The sequence below is a fragment of the Sciurus carolinensis genome, chromosome 12 (genome assembly GCF_902686445.1).
Source record: "Sciurus carolinensis chromosome 12, mSciCar1.2, whole genome shotgun sequence".
NCBI classification, from domain to species: domain Eukaryota; kingdom Metazoa; phylum Chordata; class Mammalia; order Rodentia; family Sciuridae; genus Sciurus; species Sciurus carolinensis.
This window is the reverse complement of record NC_062224.1, coordinates 79,126,321-79,153,692: the sequence shown is the minus strand read 5'-3', so window position 1 is coordinate 79,153,692 and position 27,372 is coordinate 79,126,321. Positions and strand designations below refer to the sequence as shown.

Here is a 27,372-nt window from a genome sequence, read left to right as displayed (position 1 = left end):
TCTAATCCACACAATCTCATTCAACAAAGTAAATTCATAATAGAAATAATATACCCATCTGAACATGTGTTTTTATTCTATAATCCCTCTGTTCTCAATAGAATGTGATAATTCAGTACTGTTTTATTCATCCATTTGCCTTACAGTAAAGTTCTTGTGTTATGGTTTAGATAGTAGGTGTCCCCCATAAGCTCATGTGTGAGGCAATGCAAGAAAGTTAGAGGTGGAATGATTGGGTTATGAGAGCCTTAACCCAATGGGTGCATTAATCCCCTGATAGGGATTAACTGGGTGGTAACTGTTGGCATATGGGATGTGGTTAGAAGAGGTGGGTCACTGGGGCATGCCTTTGGGGTATATATTTTGTCCTCAGTGAGAGGAGAATGCTCTGTACCTCTGCTTCCTGGTGCCAAGTCCTGTGCTACTTTCCCCCTCCATGCCCTCTAGCCCCAAAGAAATTTTCCTCCTCTGCAATTGTTCTTGTCAGGTCTTTTGGTCACAGCAGCAAAAAAGAAGCTGACTAAAACAACATGCATATCTTATGTCCACCAACATTCATCCCTCTCCCTTTCCACAGCACTGCTTAATGGAGAATTAGCACTATGGTGTGCATCCCATATTTTTCATGAGCTAAACCCCCAGGCCTTATTTTGCTTTATTTCTAATCTTTCCAACAATCTCAGTAAATAGATATTGATACTTCCCATTTACAGGTGGGAAGATTGCACTTCAAAACATGAATTTACCCAAGATCACATGGCCAGCCAGTTGCTAGTTCCGGGACAAATCATACCTGCCCTGGTCCTCCCTGGATTTTTCTCATCAGGTCACGACTCAGGCAGGGTTTCCTGGCCTCTTTTCTCTTCTGCCTTTAATTCATTCTCTGCAGCTTCACCAAAGCTATGTTTTCAAAACAGGTTTGATTATGTCACCATCCATAGAATACGGAATTCTTTTTTGATTGTCCCCAGACTCCTTTACCAGGGTCTCCCCAACTGCCATTCCCTACCAGTCATTTCTTCTCACAACACAGCATCCTCTTTCATGACTGCTCATGCTCAGACTTCATCTCTGCCCTTTTTTCTCCCTCTAGCAAAACCCGACTCTTCTTTTGGTACCTATTTCAAAGAGCTCCTCCTTTGGAAGGCATTGCTAGCTTCTCTGGAGAATAACTCCTCCTGTAGGCACCCATGATGCCATTTAGCAATCATATAGTCACCCATCACATGGGTTTGTTAACTCAGTATCACCTTTGTTTACTTGCCTTCCCCTCCCCCACCCCACCCCACCACAGGAGCTCCTGCAGGCAGTCAAGTTCTTATTCACTGGCCTCCCTGGAGCATAGCACTGGAACTGCCACACAGTAAGCTTTGAAAAATTCTAAATGAATAGTAAGTGACTGCTCTCTCCTTCATGTTCCTTCCCCATTAACTCCAACCCAGCAAGGCAGGAAGATAAACCCAGCTGAAGGATGGCAGAAGGGCCCCCTGCAATGTAAAGAAGAGTCAGACTCCAAGGTGCTGGTGGCCACAGCCAACCGCCAACGTGTTGCGCAGTAGAAAAGTAATTTTCAGATTGTCTTGATGTGACTTGTTAATATAATAATTGACGATCTGATTATATAATGTAAAACAGCCTGGCTATGAATAGGCCACTCTCAGAGATAGAACACAAATGAGAAGGTGTCTGCATAATCGGTGTATAAATGCAAGCAGGGCATTAAGCATTCCTTTTTATTCTTAAGAGCTGAAATGAGAAATCCCCCTCCCCCCCAAGCAATCTATCTCTCTCTCTTTTCTTGCTAATAAGCTTGGAGCAATTTGGAGGAAAGGTGTGATATTGCTCTCAGAGATAAATAATAACCAAAAAAAAATCATAATGTTGATGTGATTATATCTCACTGACTAAAGGGAATTAAAGGTAGATTCTTTTTATTAGTTTACTGATCCCGGGCATCCGACTCCTCATAACTGCTCAATATATCATGCTAGTTAATCATTCTTGTCGTTATCTTTAATGTCTTATTAGCGGGCTTCATTCATCTGGTTTTTATCTGTTTCATTGAAAGCAGTTTTAATCTCATTTCAGTGGCACTGATAAGCCTGTTAGTTTGCACAAATTGGTTTTGGTGACAATGTGTAGATAGCAATAACGTGTGATTTCCAAATGGAAAAGCGAAATCTATACAGGTCCAAAAGGCAGGTGGAGAGAGCAAAGGAGCAAAGAAGAGGTGTAGATGGTATACTCGGTTTCCTAAAGGAAAAAACGAGAAGGTAGAAAACAGGATGGGAGGAATAGAGAAAATGAATTAGGAAACTCAGAAATAACTGTCAATTAAATGACTGCTACCCCACAGTTAAGGAATGCTGGTGGTGATAGCTGTGTCTTGCCACTAGGTGGCCTAATTGAGTCAACGGTGTCACATTGCTGCCATAGAGAAAGAACAGCACGTTTCGTGGTAAAGGACGTGAATTGTGTGTTTTGCCCTGACACTGGGGTACCCATTCTCAGTTTCCATTCTGAGTATGTTCCCATTACAACCAGACATCTTCCCTCCCAGACTTTCTTAAGGTTTCTCTCCTGCTCCAACAACAAGCTGTCTTTGTGTGATCTGTCCACCTACTGGTCACTTCCAGGCTTTTGTCTGGTCTGACTATCCACTTTTCAGAATAAAGCCCACAATAAGCCCATTGGGCTCGGTGACTCAAAATTGCACTCAGCGCAGATGTGAAAAGTAAATACAAAGCCTGGGGATGTGGCTCAGTGGCCAAGGGCCCCTGAGTTCAATCCCTGGTGCCCCCCTCCCCCTCCAAAAAATAGTAAATACAATTTCCTCAGGTTCCCAGATTGCAAGTCATCTTTTGGTGGTTGGGGTGGGCAGGGACAGGATCAATAACCCACTCAAGTAAGCAGCAAAGCTGGAAATGGGTATCTGACTCAGGAAGGCAGTCTCTCCTGAATCCCCTGATTCCTGCTCTCCTGAGGCCCTGTACCAAGTCCAAGAAATGAGGCTCCATGTCTATTATTGCAATGGCCCCTTTCTTGGGTGCTTTGATCTTGGCATGCATGTCTGGAAGATTTAAAACCAAAATCACACTCCAAACGCACAAAACTTTCTATCTGATTTGCTCTTTGCAAATAAAAAATAAATAAAATAGAAGAGAAAAAAGCATTTCGAGGGAAATGTGTCTCAGAATAGGCTTCAGAATCACTTGTCTCAGAGGCAAACAAATAGCAGCAGAATACAGACAGTCAATTATCTGGTGGTGTTTGGGGTGGGAGGGTGCTAATAATATTCCAGAATCCCAAACTGCCAAAACACTTTGCAGTTCCATTTTCAGCCCCTCTGCTTTTTCAAGAACGTTTGGTCCCTGTTTGTCTGATTCATTCTCACAACTCCAAATGTTGATATAAAGTCTGCTGTGAGATTCTGAGATATTTTTTCTTGTTTGAAACCCAGAAGGCTACATTTCCCCAAACCTAAGCAAAGTGTTGACTCCCCTCTATTTTAGAATCTGAAACTCGTCACCAGATATTTCAGGTAATCTAAGGTTAGAAATTCTCACGATCCCTCTTTATCCCACATTCTGATTTTCCTAGTTTTAAAGCAAATCCATCTTGTAACTATTCCATGAGCAAAGAGTTGAGGATGAAGTTTAATGCCTAGCTTCTGACTGAGTCTCTGGGGAGTAATGGAACCCCAAGACCACAGCTCAATGAAAAATTTCCAGCAACTGCCTAAAGCATGCACTGGAGAGAGCTCAGCCCTCCCTCCTGAATTATGTTGCCACTGGACAATCCTGCCAAGGGTACCATAAAGAACCCTCTAAACCAACTAGGTTTGTACTTCTATGCAGCTACATGTTGTTCCTTTAAAGGGACATGATAGCATAGGGCAACTGGGTATATGCCTAGGGCCCTATGCACATAGTCTCCATAATTATTCAACCCAACTGGGGATACATTGAATTTGCAATGGTCTGACAAAAGGATTCCCTTTCTGAGCCAGGTTTGGACTCCATAATGTAGACGCTTATACCACTGTGAGGTAACCAAAGAGTCACAGAGCCTGCTGTCAGGCTGTCTGTTCTGGAAGTTCTTGTGGAGGTTGAACTTACACATGTGTTGTCTTTGTTCCTTCTTTAAGCCATGCTGCTCTTTGGAACAAAATGCACTTTCCATCAGTGAAATCCACCAGTAGCTAGTATGCACCGTATCTGGATTGCTTGTCTTGTAGCTTTGGAGATGAAATCAAGGCCTTTCAGTGCATTCTCACCTCCCGCCAATTTCCATATTGACACCCAGCTCCTAAAGGTCAGAGCATGGATCTTTGATTAATTTTCCAGCTCCACAAACTGTTACAGAATGTACTGCTAAGTGCCCACATAGCATTGAGAGCGCTGTGAAGAATTGGTGCCAGCAGCTCCAAGGCAGAGCCAAGCCTGCTTCGGGTGGGCAGAGGGATACCATCCAGAGCTAGAAAGGAAGGACCTCTTTTCTCTTCTCTCCAGTGTCCTTAGGATGATAACCAGAAAACCATGTGGATCAGAACACCTATCTGTGGAAAGTATCCAGTGCAGAGGAGTCAGAGCTGCTAATAACTTGATCCAAGTTAGTTAGCAAAGGCTGTTGGAAAACAGGAGCCAGGAAAGTGGACACGTGGCAAACAGTCCATCTGCCAAGACCCAGACTCCAAATAGTACAGACCCAACATCAGGAGTGCAGATATAACTGCTGACTGGGGTTCCTGACAAACTTTTTTTGAAACTTTCTGTTGTGCAGCTGATACTTATCTGAAGGTGTCTCTCCCTCTACCCAGTGAAACAACATCAGGTTTCTCTGACCTGTATGAAGAAGAAGCATAAAAATAAATAATTGGAGTTGCCCAGACCCTATTAGCTCATTCTATGTCCATCACAGAACAGCATTTCTGTCCCTCTATCCCCATGTGGTCACAAGCATCACTCAAGCTTCAGGTGGCAGCTGTTGACTCTCTCAGCTCTTGTGTGACAGCAGCTGAGGCCACATGTGCCTGATACTGAGGTCCCCATAAGCTTGCTGCCTGAAAAGCTGGATGCCATACTGATGAATCTCCTGAGGTTCCTGGTGCTGGTGACACACAGTGAGACAGTTCCTCTGTCGTGCCTCTTCTTTTATAGTAGTTCCTCATCCAAGTAGGTAGGGGCTGGGTTCTGATATCCAGAATCCCGCTTCCCTCCCACTGGGGCATTGTTCCTGACCAAGCTGTCACCACTCAGTCTTCTTCCTCTGGGCTATACATGTCTGCAGAATCTCAAACAAACAGACACCAGAGGACAGTGAGGAGGTCTCCCCAAGTGCCCATTTTTGGTATAATACAGCCCTGGAGTAGACACATAGACACCCTCACCAGCCCATTCTTGGGTCTGGGATATTTGGGGACATTCATTCCTTTCTATTTGACCACGTTTATTGAGTCAAATTTAACATTTGGGAAGACATATGTAACCCAATTATAACAAAACATTCATGGCCCTTTCTACGATCAGAGTCAGTCAAAGAAATCTAACCTCTCCATTTTTTAAGAGGATTTTAATATTTACTAAAGTTTCTTTTAATAAAAATGTAGAAGGACAATTCATAGTCCCCAGTAAAAACTTTGTCTTTTCTTATCCCTGTGATTCTTAACGTTTCTCAGACACCCTAACTGATTGAATTCTTTCTTCCAAGAGTCCTCTGGTTGTGCAAATTTCTAGCTTTCCTCTTTCTCCCCCAATTGTTCCATCTCTATTCTTTTTTTTTCCCTGTGAGTAAATCTCTGTCAACACCCCTCTGTGTGCTTCTCCTTTCTGTCTCTTACCACTCATTGCCAGAATCTTACATCACAGAAGTACAAGAAATGAGTCTCAGAGAGATCCACTAGAGTCTCTCTCAAGGGAGAATTCTCCCTGGAGGATGAGGTGGGGAGAAACTGATCATGTCACATGGTAAGACTCTGTTCCCTTAAGTGTTGGGGGGATGGTGGGCAAAAAAGGGATCTGTGGTGCTCACATTAATACTTTACAGCTCAGTGCAGCAAGGTCAAGGCTGAGTTTAAATAAGCTTCTAATCCCTCACCTCTCCTATGGATCTCTAAACCTATTGAGAAATGGGCACTAGAAGCATAGGGAAATCCAAATATAAATTTATTTGGTGGTGAAACTAGATTGGATAACCTTAGACCTGTGGTCAAATTCAGACTTCTTCAAGCTTCTGTCATGCTTAATCCTTGGGGCTGAGATGAGGGAGACAGACTCTGAAGAACTGACTTCACCTTCCAGCTTCCTGGAGGTGGGTGGTTTGCCTCACACCTTACTGAGCTCAAAGGGGCCAGGAACCCCAGAAGCAGTTGGGCAGCTAGACGTTCTTTCAGAGGAAAAGGGGCATAGGAAAGGGTGCACATTCGTACTCAGAAGTCATGGAAGAGAGCAAGACACCCTGCCCTCTGCCCTTGGCCCTGTTACCTCCACAGTCAAATAAGGTATCCTCTCATGATCCAGGGCAAAAAGAAGATTACAAAATCCCTTCCCAACACTTAGAAAGCTTTTTAAAAGTCCCATGCTTGCTATAACAGGTCATAAATACGGAAATAAAGAGAAAATAATCTGCTATAATTATTAAGCCATCGCTTCTGCCTGCATAGGCTCCTTCTAGACATTGATCTTCCAAAAAGATTGCATTGTCTTTCTTCATTAGAAAGATTTGTGTGTGTGTGTGTGTGTGTGTCTTTTCACACAAAAACAGTGGAAAGGACTAGGAAAGAATCAGAAGAAGGGGAATCTAATTCTGACTCTGTCACCACCAACCTGGTTTTCATATTGGGGTTTGAATCCTGTCTCTCACATACCGAGAAGCCCCATCACCCCTGCCCAACCCCCAAGAGCCAGCCTGGGTACAGTACCTAAGTTCTCACTTTTTAAGGAAAAGAGGGTACCTCCTTAATGCCAATTCAGTTTTTAGAAATTAGCCATAATCTAAGTGTCTACAGTAGTAGGGTGCCTGAATATGTCGGGGAACTGTACAGTCTTAGTTCAAATCGTGGCCCCATAACCCAGCAGCTGAATGACCTCCTGCTGACCTTTCAGTGTCTTTGTCTTTAAAGTGGAGATTATTAACAGCAGAATCTTATCATGTTGTTTTGGAAAATAAGTGAATTAATGTTTGCAAAGTCCTAGAACAGTATCTGGCACATAGGCAGGAATATGAAGTGTTGGTTTGCCAGCACTGTTATAGCTTAGTAAATTCAGACGCAGAAGTAAATTGAATATTATAATGCCATCACAATCATTTTATGAACACTTCTAACACCATGAAAATGCTCATGCTTAATTGTTAAATTAAAATGTTTACGTGCCTTTTCTAACCATGTTTCAAAATTATGGCAAATATGTAAAATCATAACAAAAGCTTAATTGGTTACCTTCAGTAGTTCATTTATGAAAGATTTTAATATTTTCTTATGTTTCCATGCATGTAGTTTCTAATTGTCTGTATTTAACTTCAATGAAAAAAGTTAATTTTAATGTTTTAACTAATTCTGGTATCTGGAATAGATGTTCCAGGTAAAGGATCTGAAAAAAAAAAAAAAAAAAAACTGCTTTACCAAACTGGATATAGCACACATTATTCAGACAATAAATTCTACTTTTGATGGAAGAAAAACATTCCTTTCTCAGCAATAAATTACTCTATTCCTCCCCCACTCCACAAAAGTTATAAACTCCCTCTGAAGGTGTTTCTCCTGGGGCTGCATTCCACAGCTTCCTGGTAGGTATCAAATTCTGCTATTCCTTTGAGGGTGCATCCTCCCAAAGACAGTTGCTGCTCCAAGCAAGAAGCTTTGTAAGCCCCACCTGCCCCCAACACCCAATCACTGGGCATCCTATTTACCCAAGTATTTAGTATCTGATGACAGAATGTGCTCAAGGCCAAAGATGACAGCTGAGCCCACACTTCTGTCCTGGCTCCATTCTCCCCTCAAGGTGGAGGACTGCTTGGAATAACAAAACCTGAATCATTGTATCCACAGGTTTAACCCTCAGCCTCTCGACCTTCAATCTTCTGGAACATTCCTGGGATAGGGGCTCCATCCTCAACTCCCATCTTTGAAGTTGATTGCCAGTTTTAGGAGGTTGGAATTTCCCCCCATGTTTATGAGCTTAGATTTCTGAAAGACAAAAAAGTTTGTCTGCTGAGAGTGTCACAGGGCACATCTCTTAGTTCTGCCACCCAACCCAAAGGCAGAGCAACTACTTGGACAAATGTTGTCATCAGAGGTTTAAATCCTGGGTGACAGCGTCTCACTCACACCCTGTTCAGAGTCAGCAAGCAGAGAAGATGGGCTCACCCTCAAGCCAGGAGCACACAGGTAGGGCCCTACCTTGCCTCTCTAGTTGGCCCATTCTTGCCCTATTTTATTGCCTTTGGACTCATCAGTTGCAGAATATTATAGCTAGAAGAGGTTAGCCCTGGCAACTAGCTCTCCCCATCACACAACTCGTTAAAGATAGAGGTAGCAGTATTAACAGCAACAAGTACAGCAGGCACTATTCTACGGCTTTAAATACAGTAACTCACTTAATCTGCACTACCATCTTTAAAGGAGAAACTACTACCCTCATCCTCACTTTATGGATGAGGATACTGAGGCTCAGAGAGGTTATATAACTTTCCCAAGTTCACACAGAGCCAGAACTCAAACCCACTTACATGAGGCCAGCATCCTTGGTCTCTTGATTCACTAATGTATTTTTTAAACTACAAAGACTAATTGCTGAAGTCAATGTCCTTACAACCTTCTTCCTGAGTCATCTGGAGCAGAATGTAACTAAACAATCACAGAGGTGCAAAAAAGAGTGTATTTACTTTAACTTGAAAACATTTTCTGACCTCCTGCCTTGTGTGCCGGGTGTTATGAAAAAGTCAGAAATGAATAAAACCAAGGCAATTATTTTCATGCAACTTAAAACATAGTATGGAGAGATGGAAGAATGAATGAAGTATTTAATATTAATACAAATTGCAGGAGAGGCTTTTTTATCTTTTACTTTTGAAAGGACTAAGCCCAATAGAAACATCAACCTGCAGTGAAACAAAGACTCCTGTCTCTCCTACTGCCAAAGTCCCCTTTACCAACACCCACCCTCCTGGGTAAGACCTGCAGCTGAGGCTGTAATTAGCCAAGGGAAGGGGAAGGGAATTCATGATAGTGTTTGATAATCCCATGGGTACTTACAGAGAAGCTGGGAGAAAGTGTTTTGGGGCCAGGAATCTAAAGCTCTAAGAAGTTCTGTAATTTGCTTCTGAAGTCACAGAACTAGTATGTTGTAAATGCAAAGTTTGAAACCCTGCCTAGCACCGTAGCAAGGGCACCTCCTAGTTCTCTGCTGTCCCTCCCTCCCACCACTGCCTCTGTTCCTGGATGCCTCTCCCAACAAAGCTTCACCCATGGGTCCCATTTGATGAGAGACTGATGAGAAATTCTGAGTGTCGCGGGCCCCTCCTGCAGGCCTGGCCTGGCTACTTTGCCATTCCACAACAAACACACATTTGATCTACGAGGCCACTTTCTTGCCATGAAAGGATGTGCCTCCCAAGTGACCTCTTCCTTGGTAGTTGGAGAGAAAATGTGATAAAAAGCAAGAGCCGTGTCCTTTGAAGATAATTCATACATTGGCCAATAGATGCGATAAAGTAGCTAGAAATGCAGTGCAGGCTACAAACAACTCCACATTAAAGGCATCTGTGTTTAATAAAACTAATAAATCAAATGCTGTGAGGTGGCACCTCCTGGCTGTGTTTTAGGCCTATAATTGGTGCACACGGATTATACAGGAATAAAAGGCATTAAGTAAACAGAGAGACCACTAACCTCTAATGAGCCCTCAAGTATGTCTAGGATTCTCTCCACGACTTGTCTGGGAAAGTTTATTGAAAGTAAAGCCCATTTCCTAAAAAAAAAAAAAAAAAAAAATGGCAGACCACCAATTTATGCCCATAAGTGGGGACTATGTCCTCTCTCCAGGGATTGGTAAGGACAATCAAGAAGCAAGTAAGGAGGGGAAGGAAAGGAAGAGACGTTTGTCAGTGCAACGATGTGTCGTGCATTCCGAATGTGCACTACTCATGTATTTTTTGATTTGTTTCTTACAATCCTGTGAGGAATGTGACGTCATCCCCTTCCTGCAGTGAGGAAAGCAGGTCCAAGACATGCCTTGTCCCCTGGCCGAACAAGTTGACTTTAAAGATAGAAACAGCTGAAGAAACTGAGAACATTCAACCTTGAGAAGCTAGGACCAGGAGACCAGCACTTATAAACTTTACATTGGTCTAAGATTATTATGTGAGGGGTTGGGGATATGGCTCAATGGTAGAGTGTCTGCCTAGCAGGTGTGAGGCCCTGGGTTCTATCCCCAGTAGTTCAAGAAATATTATTATTTGAAGTATGGAAATCCTTTAGAAGGGAGTAGTCTGTGGTTCAGACACAGAAGGAAAAATGGATAATGGATATTTTTGAGATCTGTTGAGCCTAAAAGAAAGTGGTAGAAATTCCTTGTCTGGGGAAAAACCTAAATCTGCCAGAGAGCCCGATGACTACTGTTGTAGAAAGGATATTTGGTAAGCTCCACACCCAGGTGCTGGCACTTACAAGCAGCATGACTTTCAGCATGCTACAACCTCTCTGACCTTCAATTTGCTTTGTAAACTGGAGATAGTAATAACTAATTTGAAGTATTTGGGGAAAGCAATAAATGAAATGATGTATGCAAAATGCTTGGTAAACACTAAAGTGCTGTCAAGCATGGGGATTGTTATTATTCCACCTTTCTGGAACTTTTCATATATAACACAACCCAGAGACAAAGGAATGCACTAAATGACTTACTATGGCTTCTTTTTACCAACAGAAGTAGATTATTCAAAGCTTGGGAGTGAAGTCAGTCTGCTTCCTGGGATCATTAGCTTTATAGTTTTCAGAAAACCTCAACCTAAAATAAATTCCTTCCCCTCCCCAATGAAAGATTTCAATGACCAAGTTGACTCCAGCTCCAGCAGAGTTTGAGAGCTATTGGAGCAGATCAAGGTCAACCTTCCGTTACCAGGAAGGAAGATAGAATAAGAATCAAGATGGTCATGATTTGGGATCATGATTTGGGGTTAGAAGAAGAAATTGGCCTTTTGACCCTGGGACCATTTAATATCATGGGATTCCTAGGCCTCCCTTTCAGAGGGCAACTTTAAAAAAAAATCATGGTCTTAATTATAACAGATTGATTAATTAGGGACAGAAGGTTTGAGGCCTCTTTCCTACATTTCCTAAAACTTATAGGGTACACACTAAAACTTTTCATCAATATTGTAAATAGCTCTGTCCTTTCATTAAATGAGAGATACATCAGTTTTTAGTGATCAGTTATATATAACGTCAAATTCATTCCTTGTCCGGTGTCTACAGGAAAGACTGTGCAGGCTGGTGTGTTAGTTCTTCATTACTGTAACAAATACCTGAGATAATCAACTTACAAAGAGAAAAAAGTTTCTCTTTGACTTGGCAGTTTTGGAGGTTTCAATCAATGATTGGGCAGGCTCATGGCTTTTAGTCCTCTGGTAGGGAGAACAGCATACCACAGCAGGTACATGTCATATAGCAAAGCTGTTCACTGCATGGCTGGGGAGGAAAAAATTGAAGAGGAGAGGCCGGTATCCCCCAATCCCCTTGAAGGGCACTCCCCAGTGATTGGAGGGGCTTAATCACTGAGCCACATCCCTAGCACTTTTTATTTTTTATTTTGAGACAGGATTTTACTAAGTTGCTCAGGGCCTCGTTAAATTGCTGAGATTGACTTTGAACTTGAGATCCTCCTTCCTCGGCCTCCCAAGCTGCTGGAATACAAGCATGTGCCATCATGGCCATCAAGGATCACCTCTTAACGTTTCCACCACCATCCAAATGGGCCAAACTGTTGAACAAGACTTTAACGCATGGACCACTAAGGGACATTAAAAATTTAAATTACAGCAGTTAGCTCAGACCACATGGAAGTCCTTCAGAGGGCTTTCTTCTTACACAACTCCTGAGCACGTGTAGAACCTACAAGTCGGAAGTGGCAGACTAACTCAGCCAGCCTCTTGAACTGGCAGTCACCGCGGAGGGATACTAGTGCAGAGCTCTGTGCTCAGCCCGCGATGGCAAGTGTCTACTTTACCCCACATGCCTCCTCAAGGAGCTTCCTGTCAAGATGAGGAAGCTGGTCCTGTTTCACCTCACAACTGTGACCCACATTTGCCTGACCTCAGTGCCACAAGAGAGATATTGAAAGTTACAAAAATTCAGAGGAAGGAAAATTTACTCCAGCACAGGAATGATTAAGGAAGTTCTGAAAAGACCCAGTGAAAATTCACTGAGACTCAGCTATCTCCTTAATATTTTGTTAGTTATGGTAAATGGACTGTTTGCAAAACATTATTATAAAGCCAGTTAACATCTCAGTGTTCAAAAGAATTTTCCATTTGCCTCTTGGACATCTGACCCCAGTCTTGGCAACAGGAAATTTCAATGCATATTGTCTGGTATAGCATTGGATTTTTACACTTGAACTTAACTGTCAAAATGTGAGATTGCAGTCCTTTGCATTATGAAATTATTTCTACTTTTAAAGGGATGTTTCCATTTGGGGACTAATTCATCTTCATAGGATTTATTCATAGGAATAATTTCCAAACAGAACTTAATAACCTCAATTTGCACATTAAGAAACTGAAGTCCAGAAACATCATTTAAGACCACATAAAAAGTCCTGAGCAGAGGCAGGCACAGGACATGGGACCTTCTGACCCTACCCAGGCAGGGAGATGAATGTGTCATCAGCAGTCATCTGACATCCATCTAGGAGACCGTGATTAATGATTGTTTGCCAAGTGTCCACTCAGATCCTTGGAGGAAAAAGCATTATAAAATTACAACATATTACTCTAATTAGTAAAGCCAAATTCCTTAAAGATGGCATCTCAATCAGAAGCTCTCTTCTGAGGCTCCCCCAACAGCAGGTAGTTCTGTAAAAGCCAGCATTTCCCGAAGTGCGGAAATCATAACTACAGGTTGCTGGTGCACTTCTTGCTCAGAACAGAGACCTGAGCAGAATAAGGAACTGCTTTAGTGCACAGGGAGTTGGATTGTGGACTGAAAGTTTGGCCTAAACCTGTTTCACTGTAAATGAAACTTAGTTTTAACTCCAACATGACTGGCTACTCTGGGCAGGGAAGATGGCATAGAGAGAGTCCATGCTGGTTTCCAGGAGTAATGGGGGCAAAGAAGGCAAGCAGGTTTGTCCAGCGTCTGTAGTGTGTCTTCTGGCTTTTGCCGCTTGCAGTGTCTTGTGAAATGAGAACAACTGTACTCTCCCGAGAGATGAGGAGGCCTTGCAGAGGTTAATGCATGTGCTCCAGGTCACACAGGGAGTGAGTGGCAGGCTCCCGAGAATGTTTAACCCAAAGCTCATGCTTTTTGCATTCTTAGTTCTAAGCTAAACTCACTGACATGAGACTGAGAAAGAGCAGGGCAGAGTCAAGTCTTAGATCAAAATTTACCTCTGGCCATATTTCTCCACAGTAGGACCTACTTCATGGTGTAAGGGGTCAAGCCAAAATGGAAATGCAAGACCCCTTGTTCAAAAATTATTAAGACTTTTTAAACAGTGATAGAGCATTAGGTCAAAGATAGGGACCTTCTAAGCATCACACATGTGCAACTGCTCAGATGGTGTGGCCATGAAGCTGGTACTGCACCACCTAGGGCAAGGGAATGCACAAAAAGAGTCGGAGTTGGGGACAATCTGGAAGTACTGTCCCAGTGGTAACAAAAACAGCTGTGTGGTCCACAGGAGTCTTACGTAGCACCATGGGGTCTGTTCCTCTCTCTCTCTCTCTCTCTCTCTTTCTCTCTCTCTCTCTCTCACACACACACACACACACACACACACACACACAGGCGCTTGCATCGCCTGGGGGAACTCACAGATCAAGACTGATAAAAATTACACAGCAAGGCCCTGGGGGCAATTGTAATCCTTTTTCTAATCTCAGGAAGATTCGAAATAGCATCCCAGTGACACAACGAATGAGAGAACATCACCCCTATTGCAGCTGTCACTTGTATCTGCAATCGGGTGAATTATAGAGATTAGCCACGTCCAAGAATTACTGCACTTTTTGCATGGTTCTGTGCATGGCCCTTCTTAAGGTGGAATTGCTCAGGTTTGCATTCAGACTCTGGAGGAAGCTTAGGAAGTTCCGTGCTGCCACCCAGTGTTCAGAACGCAGGCCCAGGAGAAGCCGCTGAAGGCCTAGTGTCCATTGCAGGCTGTGAAGGGGCTGGATGGGCCCTTCCCAAAGTGACAAGAAGGCCTTTCAGCTGCCCTCGGCTTCAGACAAGCTTACATTAGAGGTTGTATCCTTTATCACATCAAAATTATTAATGCTCATCCACTAAGTAAATTTACAGGTAACTAAAAGTTGAGTTGCTTCTGAGTTGGTTCCCATGTAATGCTTGGTAGGTATTCAGTAAAATAACTTCATTTTTGAAATTTCTTTCTTTTTTTTTTTTTTTTTTTTTTTTTAATGGATCCAACTGGGAAACAGGAGGGTTATGGGAAAGAAGTCCCTTTAACATTTCCCTAACTCAAAAATACGTGAAAAGCCCCTAGGCCCTGAGCTCAATCTTTAGTATACACATATGGAAAGTAGGGGAATGTCATGGAAGAAGGAAAAACTCCAGGGAGATTTGGATCTGGTCATCTCTGACAGTCAGTGCACATAAAAGTATTAGTCCTTTAGCTATTTCCACGTAAGCCAGAACTTTAATCTGTTAATTTATCTAGCAGAATCACAGGCAAAACCTGGCCGGTATCCATTACACCTTAGTAACAAGATTTTGTTTTAAAATAACAAAACTCAAAGACCCCCAGTCAGGTGTACTGTCTTGTTCAATGCCCAGAAAGAGCCCCTGCCCTCTCACAGCTAAGATTGTAGTTGCTAACAGGCAAGCATCCAACACCAAATTCCATGCCCTTCATTCCCTAAGTCCCTTGTGGGATAAAGAGAGAGGATATGGTGAATGACTTCTAATTGCATTTGATAATAAATGCTAAAGCCCCTCGCACAGCTCCTGGAACAGAGATACAATATGGAAATATTGATCCCTTGCCCCTCCCATCTGGATAGTGCCTCTGGTTAACAAAGTCAGTCAGTTCCTTGGTATTGAGAGCACAGAGGCTAAAGCAGGGGATGCAGAATTAACCAGCTTTGCATAAATACAGACAAATTGGACTAGCAAAAGAAATGCGAAATTCATTCTGAAAGAAGCCACAGAGGCCATGTAATCTAACCTCCCAGATCACTGGCAGAAATGGAGTGCATCTATCTTGGCCACGTTGTTACTTATGAACTAATTTTGCAATTTTTGCACCTTTGCAGATTTAGAATTTCTATAGATTTAGGGTGAAGAGGGTTTTATTCTGCCAACTAGTCTCTCTTTATCCCCCTTCTATGTTTCTTGAGCTCTTTAATTTTATCTTTAACCACTCTGCTCAAGATTCTATTTCCTCCATTAACTATTTATGATCTGAATTTATTATGAGCCTATAGGATCCAGCCTTTAAATCAGGTTGATGTAATCCCCCAATTCAGAGTTGGCAGAGCCTTTGTGAATAGAATCTAGCCCCATCCAGAACTGGAGAAGAAGAATGAAGAACTTTCTTGCAGATGGAACATTCTTGCAAGTGTACATTTTTACCACTTAGAGTAAGCAAGCCTCATGAAGATATAACCTCCTTGCTCAAGAGGTAAGGATTGAGACAGAGTCGGAAAAAGACTTGCAAAGACTCCAGGTGTGTTTCAGAGGGTAGACAGAAACTTCTGGAATTTCACTGTGTAGTTGTCCATTCCAAAGCACATGTCTGTGGGTTGACTACTGAGTTTGGTGCTGGGTACTTGGGTAGTGAGGTGAACAAAATAAACTTGGGTCCCTGACATACCAGAATTTGAAGGGTGGAAAACAGTTAACTAAAAATATTCTTGGAGCCAAGTATAAGGAGTCTTGATCCTTCTTATGGAGGCTATCTCAGCCTACTGGTGATAATGCACTTTCTCCAGCTTTAAGTAACTGGCTGGAGGATGGTCCCTACACCAAAAGCTTCCATAGCCCCTCCTTCCACCCATCCACCCAACAGGACCCAATTGCTGGCAGTGGTTTGGGGGGCTGTGAAATATTATATGGGTCTTCTGTTGCTGCTGTAACAAATTACCACAAACTTAGTGACTTCAAATAGCACAGATTTACTGTCTCACAATTTTGAGGTCAGAAGTCTCATTGGACTGAAATCAAGGTGTCATTACGGCTGTGCTCTTTTTAAAGGCTCTGAGAATTTGTTCCCTTGCCTGTCCAGCTTCTGGAGGATGGTACCTTGTCCTCCGTCTTCAAAATCAGCAACATAGTATCCTCACACCTCTATGACTCTGGCCTCCTGCCTCCCTTATAGAAGGAGGGTGGTTTTTTCCACTGGACCCGCCCAGATAATTCAGACTACTCTTGCCATTATAGGATTTTTTTTCCAGTACTGTAGATTGAACCCAGGGCCACTAGAATGCTAGGCAAGTGCCCTACCACTGAGTTATACCCCAGCCCTTTATATTTTTATTTATTTATATACTTTTTTTTTTTTTTTTTTTTTTGCGGTACTGGGGATCAAACTCAGGGCCTTGTGCTTGCAAGGCAAGCACTCTACCAGCTGAACTATCTCCCCAGCCCTACATTTTTTGAAACGAGTTTTCTCTAAGTTGTCCAGGCTTGTCCTCAAGATCCAGAACCCCTTTGCCATGTAACCTTGCATATTATGAGGTTTTGGGAATTGGAACCTGGACATTTGGGGGAAAGGGTCATTATTCTGTCTCTCACATGTGTCATTTGTTTATTTGACACTAATAATCTATGTTTATTATAGAAAATTTTAAAAACCCCACAATGATGAAATTCAAAAATGCAGACTATAACCACTTTCAAAATATCTCATTGTGTTCTTTAAAAAAGAAAACCTAAGTATTCTCAAATGCACTTTTCTCACTATACAATTAAATATGATCATCCTCCCACTTTACTAGATATGATCCTATACATCAGCATGTTAATAACTGTACAATATTCTATCTTGATATTGTACCGTAATTGCTGAGCACAGAAGTTGTTTCCAGTACACACAAATAATGCCGTTATCAACATCCTCTTTCATGCTTATTTGTATATTTCTCTGATACTTTGTGAGAGTTCCCAGAAATGTAATTGCTGGGCCAAAGGCTGTGGCTGCTTTTAAGCCTTTAAAGAAGTATGGTTGAAGAGCCCTGCAGGAAGTTTGTGCCAATTCGCAGTCTCCCCTGCAGAGTCGGAAACTGTCGCCCTGTGTTCTCAGAACCCTGACCGAGATCAGACACTCAATCCTCCACCAAACTGATAGACTCAATTAAAATCCCATTATTATTTTCATTCATATTTCTTTGATAACCAATAAGGTTGAACAGTTTTCATAGTTTTATTTTCTGCTTACAGTTATTTTGTTACCTACCACTTTAGGTCCTTTGTACATTAAAGTGCTTATATTTTTCTTAAGTTTTGATAATTCTATATATTAATTCTATGTCATATATGACAATATTTGGAAATAATTATCTTAAACACTTTTATAATTTTTTTAAAATGCCATTTATTCAACTCTTGTTGCACAGGGTTTTCATTTTAGTGTGTGTACGGTAGTCAAATTGATACACACACACACACACACACAAACACACACACACATATTTATTATCTGCCTTGAGTTTCATGCTTCCTATCAGGGACTCATGCCATTTGGGCTTCACCCACTCTAGTATCATAAAAATATTCTCTTGTAGTGTTATTAATCCATCTAGATTGTTCAGCTAAAATGTGTGTTAGGGTCATTTGCTGAAAAGTTTCTTTAAGGCAGCCACTTGAAATACAGACATGCAGCTCCCCAGGGGGCTGACATCAGGTTCTAAATAACAAGCATATTGTGAGTATGTATCCAAAACCTTGGAAGTACATCTCTAATTGGGGTTCTAATTCATCCTGTTTTTTTTTTTTTTTTTAAACTGAGTGAGACTTTCAAGAGGGAGGACTCCCCTCTCTTCCTATTCGGTTGAGATAATATGACTCAACTCCTGCTTCTCATGGTGAAGCAGTTGCATTTGATTCCCACGTCACTAGTGTGCCCTGTTCTTTGCATCACTGGGGTGCGGGCAGGGATTCTAGGCGATGGGTTCTAGACCCATGGAGTTCTTGGTTCAAGATGTACTGCAGCAGCCTAAGCCCAACAGGAGTCAGGAGTGAGGGGTTAGCAAAATAGAACCTGGAAAACCTCTTGCCCCATTGCCTGCCTTTTGGGGGAGACATTCGTTCCTGCCTCACCTGGAGGGGTAGCTGTGGATTCACTCTGTGAGCCGCCAGTGCAGGAGGGCCAGGTCGGACTGGAGGGGACTCTGCTGACCAAACAGGTTTTGCTGCACTCTGAACACCTAAAGATTTAGAGATAAAAGTAGGTAAAAATCTGAGTCACAGAACTTTTTGTTGAATAGAGGAACTACATGATGAATAACCTCCTTTCTTGCAGGTCTGTAAATGAAGAGTCCATAGGGCTGGAGAAGGGGAACCCTATTACTAAGGACATCCCTTATCAAAGTAGGAAAGGGTCCACACCTGTCTTTTAGTGCATTCACTCCACAAGCAGTTATCAAGGGACTACTTCACACCTTTGTGTTCTTCCATCTGCCTCGCATGCCCTCCTCTCACCCTGTGAGTGCACAATTATCTAAGACCAATTCAATGCCTGCTCTTTATTTAAAGCCTTCCTGAACATCTTTCTGATGCTCCTGTCTCTCCTTTTTCTTTCTCCTTCAACTCCATCCATACCTCCCAGCATTCTACAGTGGTTTTGGAACCCAATGGACTTGGGGTTGAAACTGTTCTTCCACCTACTACCTCTGTACACTTGAAACCTTTGAGATGCTGACTTAAACCTTTAAGATGTCAGTTTAACAATCATGAGCCTCAGCTGCTTCACCTGGAAGATGTAGAGACACCAACCTGCATAAGGATGTTGTTTTGCAGATTAATTAAGAGATCAAGTGTGATGAGTAAGAGAAGGTCTCTGGCTTCCATGTGCTTATATTAATTGATTAAAATTGTGACACGAGACAGCATCACTGTCATAAAAGGGACACACACAAAATACTTCTGCAAGACAGAGACAGAAGAAGAGGTCTTGTTAACCTAAATTGCCAGGGAGAGCTGATGGAGTCTCTTGAAGAAAAGGTCAAAGTCCAGCTGGGTAAAGCTTGTGGGAAAGACAGGCATGACCCAGTGAGCCAGGGATACAGGACAAAAAGTCAGGCTGTGTCCAGAGAAAAGAGCAGGCTTCAGCAGAGCTCTTAACAAAATAGAAAAAGAAACTTTCTTTTTTAATTTTAAAACTTCAGAAACCAAAGTTCTCTTGAGTATGAACTGATATTATTAGAAGTATCATTTGATAGATCAACTTGCTGACTGTGCATGGCACAGTTTAAGGGCATTTATTAACCAGTTAAAAAGGTAATTGCAACTGTCCATATTGAAAAGAACAGTCTTAATTCTGGAATCAATAAAATTGACCTAAGTTGCATCCTGACTGGATGCAAGAAAGGGGATGGAGATGTCAGAGGACTCATTCTCAGTGACTTGGAGTGTGGTGGGCCTTTGAAGGAAACAAATGGTGGAGGGTCACTCTTCTGGCATGCTGCCATGAAGCTCCCAGAAGGAGCAAGCACCCCATAGGAATTAGAAGCAGGGAAATGGAAGTGAGGAAAGAGGTTTTTGCCTGAGATGAAACTTAAGGATTTTTTTCTACATAAATAAGAAATGGAAATTGTATGAGAGGATGAGATGCCCAAAATGTAGAAATACAAAAGGACCAATGACAAAAGCTCAAGTAGTGTCTACAACTTGGGGAGCAGGAACAGAAAGTAAGACCAGGATGAAGCAATATCACATGTGCAATATTCTCTGAGATCCTCTGCATTTATTTTAGTTCCCATCATCCTTCAAGGTCTTACACACTTCTTACATGAGACAGTTACTAAGAACTTGAATTTACTGGGCATATGCTGGGTTTCAGGAACCATGTTAAACCCTTTATTCCCATTATCTCTCTTGCATAACCCTATGTATGATGCAGGTACATTAATTATACCCATTTTGCAGATGAGGAGTCAAGATTCATGAAAGTTTAATGAACCCAAGTCAAAGCTTAACAGGTAATAAACAAATCTAGGTTGTGGCTCTAAAAATCTAACTTCTTTGTTAAGCTTCTTTTAACTAGTCCCCAGAATATTTGGCATGCGATGCAAAAATCTTTCTTTTTGGAGTTCTGCAGATTCATGGGAGCACCCTATTTCTGCAGTGGTTAATAGCGAATCCAGTCTCTGGATTGACAACACGTGTACCTTTGGACTAATTGCTCCTTCCCTTGGGTCTCAGTTACTTCTTCAGAATGAGGTAACATCTTACGGGATCCCTATAAAGATTGAATGAAGAAGACATGAGGAAGGTGACTAGGCACCAACAGTAGTATTATTTTGTTGTTGTTATTAATAGGCACTCCCAACCTCTTCTGGCAGCTCCCTCCTCTGCTGATATCTACTCTGAATTTCTCTCTGTAAGTACGAATGTTCAAGCAGCATTCATCGGTGCAGTTCTTTATCTGCCCATCCCTGGAGGCTGCATTCCACAGGGCACTAACTGGGTTTGGAGTGTCAAAGGGCAGGGCGTGGAAGCTTGGGGAGAGATAGGCTCAACCCATACCGACCTGGTGAGGTAAGCTGTGCAACTAATGGATGAGCCCCGTTCCTTTCTTCTTTCTGATCTGCCCTCCTCCCAAGGCCAAAGTCCTGATTTCTGTTCCCAGTGGGAGCCAGAAGGAACAGTTTGCTTCCGTCTCCAGAGAACAGGTCACCTGAGCAGCATCCTGCACACACCAGCCAGCTTCTCTGCTGCCCTGTGCAGGGCAGATGAATCTGGTTTGCTCACATTTGGGGACTAGGCCCACACACAAAGCTGAATTTCCTTAAGCATGCTATCTCCCAAGACCTTCCCCTTGGATGTCAGAATATCAGCTCCTGCCAAACTTCATTCCCATGTTCCATTTGCAAGAGGGAAAAGCATATGGACTGCTATTTTTTGCCAAAACAGATCAGAGAACAGAACTCAGTTCTCATAAAAATTGCACAGTGCCTGCTTCCCTTTCTTGCCCACAATAAAAGTAAAAGTTAAGCACAGGGCACTCTTTTTGAAAGAAATCTTTTTCATTGTGATCCATCTCTGTCATTTCTCACCTACTCAAACATCCTGATCACCAAGGAAGAAGACTATACATAACTAAATTATTATTTTGTTTGCAATTATATTATATACACAATAATTTTGAGATACTTCCACTGAAGTCCATTGATAATTTTAGGAACCTTTCTTACAAAGGTGGAAAAGAATCCACAGTGGGTTTTTTTTTTTTTACTTTTCTGTTTTAATTACTCACTGAATGAAATCTGAAAGTGTTTAATAATTAGATTTATGCCTCAAGATAAGTTCAATGGTAATTACAGGATGTCTTTATAAATTCTAATTCCAAATAATTAAATCCCAAACACATTGGATCATTATGATTATAATTAGAATAAAGGTGTCTTATATTCGAAACCAAAGTTTGGCTTTTTTGCTTAACCTTTTTTTGGACCCCATCAAAAGGGAATGCTTTGAAAAGAAATCTATTTCAATCTCTCTAATGCTGCTTTAAAACGAAATTTTTTAAAAATGGTCTGTAGGAAGGCTTTCCATTGCAATATTGGCAAGGAGAAGTGAGCACGGAGATTTCCGCTGGCTTGAGGTTCCCTGGCATGCTGACATTTCTATTGTCATTTGTCATCTTAGGACACAGAGAACTCAGGAACCAGGCAAAAAGGTAAAGAAGATGAAGGGAGAAGAATATCAAGGCCTCAGAAGGAAGGGTCTGTGAGATCGCCCATCTCCTCCCAACCCTAGTCTGTCCATTTGGGGGTAATTTGTTCTGAACTCCCTGTGTTAAAGATGAGTGGTGATGGACTGGGGTGGGGTAGAGGCCTTAGAGAGAAGCCTTGCAGAGACTGCAAAATCCTTAAAATAAGACCTCCAACTAAGGCTCAGGAAGCACTTAATTCTTAGGGTCTGGCAGCAATAATTAACAGAGAGGAAATGTGCCTGTCCTTTCCCAGTGCTGATGAGGCTGTTGACAGCACTTGCTGGGGCGGCTCCCGTGGCATAGGAATTTCTCTTCCTCCTCTGCAGATGCCTCTGCACCAACTTTGGGATTTGGGAAGTGACAAGGGTAGGGTTCTGTGGTTGCAAGGAGGAGTTGCAGGGTGGTGACTCTGGAAGGAGAAGTGACACATATTTTTTAAATAAATAAATAATAATCAAGCAAACCACCCAAACCCACGTGTCTTCCCCTGCAAGGTAGACAGAGGGAAGAGCACTCTGCTTACTGGAAAGCATTTGAAGGCTAGGGAGGTGAGAGTCTGGGAGGGAAGAAGCAGAAAAGCTATAAAGAGAAGGGCAGAGAGCCCTCATAATACTTAGAAAAATGTCACACTAAAACCTCTGACTGCCAGCCCCGCAGCCAGAGGGAAAGGAGTTCCAGACAATAGCTGAGGAAGCAAGTCGAATCTTGTGTTCATTCCTGTGGTTAAAACAAGTCTCAACGACCACAAGGAAAATTCCATTCTCCCCAGACCTTAACTCCCTGCTTACCTGAGCTGCAGGCACTCTTTGTTGAAAGGCCCCTTCAAGTTAGAACTGCAATACACAAAGGCCAGGGTCCCTCCTACCTTGACCCTTTCTCTTATGTTTGCATCTTCACATCTTGACAATCGCCTCCTTTCCTTTGAGCAGCCTGGTTGCCACTTTGACTAAAGCCTATAGCAGAAAGCAGGTTCAGGAAAGGGACAAATCCTCTTCACCCTCCCTCTCCTCCAACCACAAGCCACAGTAATTTCCCAAACCTTGAAAATGTGGATGTCAAATAAAACTGTTCACTAATTCAATAAATGCTTACTGAGTGCTTACTGTGTTTCAAGCTGCAGACGAGGCATTATGGAAGACAATCCAGAACCAGCTGTTGTAAAGAACTCCCAAGTCCAGAGGCACAGGAAACATGAGCTTCCACCTGCTGCTGATTGAGACACAAGGAATGTCGTGACCACTGAGCATGGCCCTTTCCTCTTCCTTGGCATTTTCATGAGAACATCTGTCAAGTGGGCTGCCTGCTGGAGTCAGTCCAGTCAAGTTTCACTCTTCCTCCCACAAAATCCCAACAACTGGTCCTTTCATCCCTCCCATGCAAGTCTTAGGTCACCTGCTCTGATCACTCTCCTTTTGGAAGAGTATCGATTACTCTTTTCTTACAAGGGAAATTATTAATAATTGTCCTAGCCAGGTCAGGAAGCTGAGGCAGGAGGATCACAAGTTCAAAGCCAGCCTCAGCAATTTAGTGAGGCCCTAAGCAATTTAGGGAGATCCTGTCTCAAAATAAAAAGTAAAAGCATAGGGATATGACTCTGTGCCCCTGGGTGGTTCAATCCCCAGTAGCCCCCCATCCCCCCCAAAAAAAGGGAGAGTGAAAGAGAAATGTTCTGGGTCCAAGGGAAGATGCAAAACAAGTTTCCTTTTTAAAAAATACCTATAATTCCTAATTCAAGGAGGAGCTATAATTAACACACCTAGGAGAGGGAGAATTCACTCAGGGAGGCATGGATAGTGGTGGAATCAAGCCTGTCTCTTCAGCGAGAATAAATAACATCACTATATATATATACTCAGAAAAGAAGCAAGTTTGGAAGATTGTGGCACTTAACAGAGATTATAATTTATTTACAGTCACACTGAGAAAGATCTAGGACTTGACACGTCTTCTGTGCTCATCTATACCACTTTCAGTAGATTCCAGTGTGTGTTTAGTAACGTGAGAGTTTTAGGAATTGATCATTGCCCTGGTGCACCTTCAGCACCTGGTGTGCTGGTAAATTTAACAACCGGTTCTCTGAAAGAAAAATGCTCTGCTACCTTGCTTTTGCCAATCTCTATGGTGTAAATATTCCATAATGGTTGATTTTTAAGATACCAATAAAAGGGCACCAAAAGAAGAGAGGGGAAGATGTGCAGTTAGGTCTTGCTGAATGGTAAGATCTCGCTCCAGAAGACAGGTGGCTTATACATTGGCTGATTGGCAACAGATGGAAAATCTTTAACAAAGATTCAAAGAGGAAAGTGTTTTAATGGTAATAGGGGGAAAGGACTGCATCATAGAGAACAGCATCTAACTCTTGCCCCTCTGGTTCCTCAGAAGCACAGAGTGGTGCAGAGATGTTGGAAATTATCAAGACCAATCTTCCACCTGCTCCTTATAGGGTGGGAAACAGAGCCACCAGCATAAAGGCACACACTGTTTGTTAACCAGCGACCTGCCCCAAGACACAAGCTTTCCTGCAAAACAGAAACACAGTCTCAAGTCTGCTAGGCTCAGGGTATCTCAGCCTTTGAATCACTGGCGAAGAATAAGTTCTCTCTAGGAAGGAAAAAGATACATTCTCATGTGAAGAACTCCAGCAATAATTTTCTGGGCGGGAAAACTATTGCTGCATCTCTTGGGTAAAGGTAATGGGATGGCAAAGTCTTCGGTGCTGAGGGAGCTCCAGCTTCTTCCTGCCTGTAATTCATGATCCCTGAGACAATTATGAGCACTGAAAAGGCGTAAGTCAAAGGAACATCGAATAAAACTAGATTTAGGAAAATAACACATTACATTTAAATATCCATATATATTTAATCTGTGTTTAATAATGCAAGGAATGCATTAGTCAAGGCTTAGGCAGATTACACATTTACGTTAGTTACAGAGCAGCCGGGCCCTCTGAAGTTCCCCAGCCTTGGCGCCACAGGAATGAAGGAATGGAGCGTGTCATTGCAAACCCGGGGCACTGCAGAAATGCAAATGGAAGGATTGCAGAGGTCATCACAAAGTCAGGCTTGCTGCAGAGGACGGAACTGAGGGTGAACAAATCTCCAATATCCGGATAGACTTCCTTCACCTGCCACCCTCTGTGGGGTAACCTCATGGAGGGACAGAATCGCTACTCCAGCAGCTGTTGTGTCTCAGCTCCTTTCCCTTGTCCTTGAGCTTTAATTCTAGATCACCAGATGGAGAATGGCTGCCAGGGCCCTTGGGGAACCTCAAGGCATGTCCCCAGGGGGTCATGCCCATGCTCCAAGGCTCAGGCTACCATCTGGAGTGGTGAACCAGGTGAGTGTAGTCAAGGGTGAAGGAGGACTGGCAAGTGGGCCCGGCCTTTGGTGCAATCATGCACCTAGACAGGGAATCAGTGGGGATATAGTGCAGTGGATGTCAAATGACATGTGGGGCCAGGCACAGGCCTATAATCCCAGGGACTTGAGAGGCTAAGGCAGGAGGATCACGAGTTCAAAACCAGCCTCAGCAACTGAACAAAGCCCTAAGCAACTCAGTGAGACCCTGTCTCTAAATAAAATACAAAAAAAGGGCTGGGGATATGACTCAGTGGTTAAGTGCCCCTGAATTCAATCTTCAGTACCAAAAAAAAAAAAAAAAAAAAAAAAATGAGGTCCTGTAGGTCCTGGAGAGAGGGAATAAGAGGTTGGACTGCCCAAGATGCAGAAGAAATCTTCCTGTTTGATCTAAATACTACCCTATGCAGTCATCACAAAGCCTCACTCTGTGAGTTTGTCGTGGTTCCTTTATTCCACTTGGGCAAGTCATACCTCAGACTCAGGACTTCCATTCCATGTCTGAAGTCTCTCTCAGCTTCAACTAAGGCCATCTCAAGATCAAAACTGCAGCATGAAAATATCTCAGAGACTATCTTACCCCAGCATCTGGCCCAAAGAGGTCAAGCAACTCTTCTCCAAGTTTACCCAATCAGTAAATAGATTGCATAAAATTCCTTATTTCTCATTCCAAGGGTCTGAACACATACAACATTGCCTTACCCATTAAGCACTGGATCAGGTTGGTGGTCTATGGAAAAAAGAAATGCAAACATAGTAAATGCCAGAAACTGATAAGAGCTGAAATATACACTATCTCCTAGTGGTGAGATAATAACCTATTCACTAACAGTCAAAAAGGAAGCTAGGGTCTTATTCTGGTTCTGCTGCTTTTGCACTGCATGCTACTGAGTTGTTCTTGAACTTCTGCAGTTGTCCTTCTGCCCCTGTCACCTGCAATGCCTTCATTCTTCATTCACCAAATCACAGAATGTGTGCTAGTCTAGTCCAAAGCACACAAGAAGTGTTGAGGAAAAGGGACCCTAGGTCAGGGACATATACGAATGTGCCTCTCACCAGGAACCGAGGAAAGTGGAACTGTGCTGAAGTTCCTTATGTGACCCAATCCATATTCTTGAGCAAGTCGTGAAAGACCCCTCTTTCTTTCTATACTCTGACACTATTCATTCTGACTCCATTTCCTATGAGACTCAGTCCATGAATTAAAATGTTCCAAGCTGTTCCAAGAAAGAATTCCAAGGACCATTTCCCCAGTTTGTTTCCAGCTTCCTTTCAAGAACTGATTCTACCTAAAGACTCAAATTATCTGAAATCTCCTAATCCTACCCAGGACTCCTCCCTTGGAAGGAAAGCCAAATTACCTCTTAGTGTCTCTTTAGGTTAAGCATAACTTTGAGGAGCATGCTCATTCTAGCAGTTGGAACGTGGAAAAAACATGAGCTGTGACTCATCCATCATTTCTGAGCCAAGTATTTTGAATTTGCTCGGAGCAGGGAAATAGCCAGGAGGTGGGTCGGGAAGGGGTGGGGAGCACCTCCATAGATGATGGCTAAGAACTGTGCACCTCGGTTCCAAAATGGCAAGTACAGGGGAGACTCTCAGAGCATATGCTCCTGCTCTTGCTGTGTCGTTGCCAGGTGCCCCTAAATCATTGTGAAATGGCTGCTTTCTGCCTGCCTCCACCATGTATTATGAGGCATTAATAAATAATGGGAGGTTGTAGGACCAAAAGGCGGGAAAACCCAAAGGGAAGGTGATGGAGAGGCATAATTTAACAAGTAAATGAAAGAAGCTATTAAATCATGGTTAAATTATGCTGGCACCAGCAGAAAAAAAAAAAAAAAAAAAAGGATTTCCCCCTGCAAAATACATTCAATAAAATATTGAAATTTCTCTCCTGGCTGACA

At 42.6% G+C, this 27,372-nt stretch overlaps 1 long non-coding RNA gene across 2 annotated transcripts; it reads right to left on the bottom strand.

Moving 5' to 3' along the window:
* Positions 1–4,403: 4,403 nt before the first annotated feature.
* LOC124962064 (uncharacterized) lies at positions 4,404–21,595 on the bottom strand. 2 transcript variants are annotated; one of them, XR_007104419.1, is made up of 7 exons: positions 20,925–21,595; positions 20,725–20,772; positions 20,563–20,633; positions 18,494–18,600; positions 7,909–8,185; positions 7,439–7,589; positions 4,404–4,844 (listed from the first exon to the last, which is right to left on the bottom strand). It is a non-coding gene; the product is annotated as an uncharacterized LOC124962064 (long non-coding RNA). The 2 variants fall into 2 exon arrangements; XR_007104420.1 differs by having other exon boundaries at positions 8,028–8,185.
* Between the last annotated feature and the right edge of the window lie 5,777 nt (positions 21,596–27,372).